Source organism: Mytilus edulis, chromosome 4, assembly GCF_963676685.1.
Source record: "Mytilus edulis chromosome 4, xbMytEdul2.2, whole genome shotgun sequence".
Taxonomy (NCBI): domain Eukaryota; kingdom Metazoa; phylum Mollusca; class Bivalvia; order Mytilida; family Mytilidae; genus Mytilus; species Mytilus edulis.
The window spans coordinates 53,972,174-53,977,277 of record NC_092347.1 but is presented as its reverse complement, the minus strand read 5'-3'; the positions used below and the strand labels follow the sequence as shown (position 1 = coordinate 53,977,277).

Sequence of the window (5,104 nt, the reverse complement as noted above, 5' to 3'; positions counted from 1 at the left end):
AGAACTGTTGCCGAGAAAATCTTTGATTGCATACAAACCATAAACAATACCGATGTACCTAGTGTCGTTTTTGTGGCTAGAAGACTTATTTCCTTTGAGTGCATAGAATTGAAAAATGCTGATCACATTGAGAGCTTGATTGATGTGATAAAAAATGAAAGTTTGTAGTCGTTCTTCAATTTAAAACAGCTATAATGTTGTGTCATGTTTTTGGTGAATAAAATAAAGGAAATATCATCGGCTGAAGTGTTGACGTTGTTTTTCTCGGTATCACCAAAGCATATATATATCAAAGTGCCATATAAATATAAATATAATTGAATAAATAAATAGAGTATTTATAAGTATTTATATACAGTACCAGCAAAACAGTTTTTATAAATAAGAAGATATGGTATGAGTGCCAATGAGACAACTCTCCGTCTAAGTCACAATGTACCTTAAGTTAACAATTATAGGTCAAAGTACGACCTTGAACACAGAGTCTTGGCTCACTCTGCACAGCAAACTATAAAGGGCACCAAAATGAATAATGTTAAACAATTCAAACAGGAAATCTAACCAATATAGTAACTGAAAATTTACTCGTATAAAAATAGAACTTTCTGAGGGTCAATAATTTATAACAATTATAACGTTTTTTCTCCCTTTTGTAGACTAAAAAATGCCTAGAAAATCTAAAAACATATATCAACAATATTCTTCAGAATCACTAGAAAGGGCTGTAAATGCAGTAAGGCACAATGGGATGAGTTTTAGAAGAGCAAGTCAAACATATAGCATACCTAAAACAGCATACCTAAAACTACAATCATGGACCGTGTAAACGGCAAAATAAAACCAGGTTCTAAACCAGGCCGTAAACCTGTAATACCGATTGAGGTCGAAAATCTTGTAGCAACACAAATCATGACTGCAGCTGAGAAAGGGTTTGGTTTAACTAAGAAGCTAGTTATCATCAAAATAGCACGCCTATGTAATGCTAAGGGAATTAAAACGCCCTTCAAGTCAAATATACCAGGAAATGACTGGTGGCGGGGGTTTAAGTCCAGACACCCCGAAGTTACACTCAGAAAACCTGAAAAACTTAATACTTCAAGATCTCGTATGATGAATAGAGTGGTAGTGTCGAACTACTTCATAGAGCTTGGTCAGTGATAACTGAAAACAACCTTCAAAGTGATGTCATTTGGAATGCAGATGAAACTGGCAAGGGATTCGAGCACAATCCTTCCAATGTGGTGGCAAGAAAAGGTGCTAAGAACATTCCTGGTCGCACGGGAAATTCGAGAGAAAATATTACAATTTTGGCCTGTGTCAATGCTCAGGGTGAGAAATTACCACCGCTGTGTGTTGTAAAAGGAAAAACAACAAAATCTCTGGAATCAGTGGCAACAGTTGATGGCCCAGATGGTACCTTATGGACCTATCAGGAGAAAGCTTGGATGTGCGACATCCTTGGGGAGTTATGGTTCAGGGATATTTTCCTTAAAAATTGTGGTCCTAAAAGGCCGAAGTTACTCATCATGGACTCCCACGGGTCACATGAAACCTTAGGGTTATTAGATGAAGCAAAAAAGGAGAACATATTTGTAATGGCATTACCACCCCATACAAGTCACCACCTCCAGCCGCTTGACAAGAGCGTATTTGGGCCATTTTCAAAGTCGTATGATAGGGAGTGCACAGAATTTATGGCAGAACATCCTGACCATTTGATAAATAAAGCAACATGGCCCAGAATTTTCAAGAAGGCTTGGGAAGCAGGTATCACACCCCAGAACATAAAGAGTGGCTTTAGAGCAACTGGCATATACCCTTTAAATCCGTCAGCAGTACCTGACAGCGCTTATCTCCCATCAGAACCGTTCAATCAACCAATGCCTCCTACAGCTTCAGTTGACGGTTTACAGAGCAGCGCGGAGGTATCAGTTGAAATGGATGAAATCGAATCATTGGATTCGTCGTTAAATTTATTAGCTGATGCTGCTGCTGCTTTATCTTCTGACCAACAATCAAGCCAAATTACATGCATAGTGGATGTCCATGATGAGTTAAACGCATCAGTTAATAGTCAAGAGTCCGATTTTAATGTACCCGCCGCGGACGTTGAAAGTTTGTTACATGTACTTGATAATGGAAATTACACACTTTTTAATGTAGAGGAAATTGAGCTAGATACAAACTGGAACTCAGAGATTGAGGACATTTTTGCAATCCCTCCTGCTACAAAAAAGCCTAAAACATCATCTTCAATTACATCACATAGAATTCTGACTAGTGATGCAGTTATCCAAATAAAAAGAGAGAAACTTGAGGAAAAACAAAGAAAAGAAAGAGAGAAGGAAAACAGAAAAATTAAAGCTGAGGAAAAAAAGAAAGAAGTTAAGAAAGAAGTCAAGAAAGTGCTGAAAAATCAAAATATAAAATAGTAGAATAATGCTATAATACAAGAATACAAAACCATAATTACTTCAATTTATTTAGCAATAATATATTCTCTATCTATATTACTAGAAACTAGATGAGTTTGAACCCCTTCTTGGTATCTTTCACATGTTTTTTATAAACATAAATGAGTAGAACAATAAGATTCTTAGTACTGTCGATTAATCGGTGAATGAACTGTCTTCAACCATGAGTAATTTACATTTATGTTTTCACGGCGAGTTTTTAAATATTTATGTAAAAGTAAAAAGATGCTCGATTGCAAATGAGGCAACTCTCTAACAAGACCAAACATGCCAATACCATACGGTCACGGTGTTTTTTAAAACTATTTTTCATACTATTGGAATCTGTAAAATTACCAGTTGTCATTTGAACTATTATTTCATAATATACATGATACCCATGTAGCTACGTAGACGTTTCTTTAATTTAGCAGAATGCAACCTCTAGATGCTCTTGGAATGTTAATACATTGTTTCATTGTTGCTGTCTCATGGATTGATAGGTTAGTTATAAAAGAAAGGCGAAAGATAGAAACTACAGGGACTTGAAACTCATAAGTCAAACACAAACCGACAATGTCATGGCTAAAAAGAAACAGACAGACAGACAAACAAAAGTACACAAAACAAAACAAAAATAGAAAACTAGACTTAAAAATACACTGCCAAAAAAAAAATGGGTGATCTTAGGTAATTCAGTGGATGTCGTTGGTTGCTGTGTTATATATTTGTTTTTCGTTCATTTATTTTTACATTAAAAAGGCCGTTAGTTTTCTCGTTTGAATTGTTTTACATTTGTCATTTCGGGGCCTTTTATAGCTGACTATGCGGTATGGGATTGGCTCATTGTTCAAGGCCGTACGATGACCTATAGTTGTTAATTTCTGTGTCATTTGGTCTCTTGTGAAGAGTTGTCTCATTGGCAATTACACTAAATCTTCTTTTTTATATTAGGTGCTCGTTGGGTAAACAGAACCTGCTCCACATTTGACACCCGTAGTTTTGCTCATGTTAGTACAACACTGGTAATAATTCGGTAGGTCACATTCGGGAAAAGTGAAATGTGTTAATACAAATAATCCTGATATAAAAAAAATGCCCATCAAGCCCTACTGTACACTTGGTACGGGATTTTTCGCTATGTTTATGACCCATTGGTGGCCTTGAGTTGTTTTGTAAATTTTGGTCGAGTTGTCTCTTTGACACTTTCCGTTTTCATTCTTCATTCTTATTGATAACAAAAAATATTTCTGCTAACCGAGCCCCTGTGTACACGCTTGGAATATTTTGTGGATGTCAGTATTAATTGGAGAAGAAAGCTGGAGTGTCCCGAGAAAGGTTGGGTGCATAATTTTTTCTTCTTCATTTTTTGCATAGCTACCTGTATTTTTTTTATTTTCCACCTGCCTTGAGCTAATTAATCAGTTAAATTAATTATCAGGCCCAAATATTGGTTTTCAACCCCCCTCCCGAATATCAAATATGGCCTTGCCTAAAGATTGGCTCGAAGGTGTGGCAGGCATCAAACTGTTGTCACGTATGCCAGTAGGTTCAGAAACCCCAGTTTCACCTTTTCATATATTAGCTAATACATAACAATGAACAAGTTTATTCAACAATAGAAACTTTAAGAATATAAATAAGAAGATGTTTATGAGTGCCAATGAGACAAGTTCACTCTTCATCCAAGTCACAATGTATAAAAAGTTAACAATTATAGGTCAAAGTACGGCCTTCAACACGGAGCCATTTATGTTTGTCTTGACATGTATGGATCTGAAGACCAATGGTCGAATTTCCCCCATTGTCACATAATCCATGAAATTTGCTATTTATTCGTATACTTTCGGGATTTTTCAAAGGAAACAAGGTAAAATCGACCACCAATCACGATCAATGGTACAGTAATATTCAGTTTGTTCGTATTGTCATACAGGGAACCAGTATGTCATAATAATCACAGCCAACTCGCCGACCGGTCGAAATATGACCACCCTACCCTAGAATGTAAGCATTTTACGGGAAAATACACGCTTGTGAATCCGAAAATCATCACAAGGAAACATACACAAATGATGCTAAAATGTGGCAAAAACCCTTTATTGTACATCATATAAGACATATAAATGATCACAGGCACTTGTCTCAAAAAAAAATATCCTATATACCTTAATATAACACAAGGTACTTAACTAATTTTTTTGAAAAATGACACCCAGTCCCGAATTCCCGTTATTTTTCGATTTCTCGGTTGTCAAACCTACTTAAATTTAATATGCCGTAAATCTAAATTGATTTATCTACACAATGGTATGTGACACGACTATCATTGTTGTCGGGATCATTAGTAGCAGGTCTCAGAAGTCAGTCAACGGGATTTTTTTTTGCATTCGTCTCAAATTTTGGCAACACCCAGTCCGCACTGATTAAATTATTATAAAAATTATTAAAATAAAAGCGGTCAGCTTCCCTCTGACTATAAATTATTATCTTTATTGTAAATTCTTAACAGATTATGTGAAACAAACCCAAATAAAGGTTTTTTGAGGTCTGTCGAATGTGTCAGGAGTTTCTAATTTTAGAAATCAGATTTTCCCATTTTATTGACATCATTCAGACCCTCTCTGGACTTTACATAAGATATCGAGATA

General features: G+C 35.8%; 1 pseudogene; it reads left to right on the top strand.

Moving 5' to 3' along the window:
* The first annotated feature begins 576 nt into the window (after window positions 1-576).
* LOC139519950 (uncharacterized) lies at window positions 577-2,805 on the top strand (annotated as a pseudogene).
* Window positions 2,806-5,104: the final 2,299 nt, after the last annotated feature.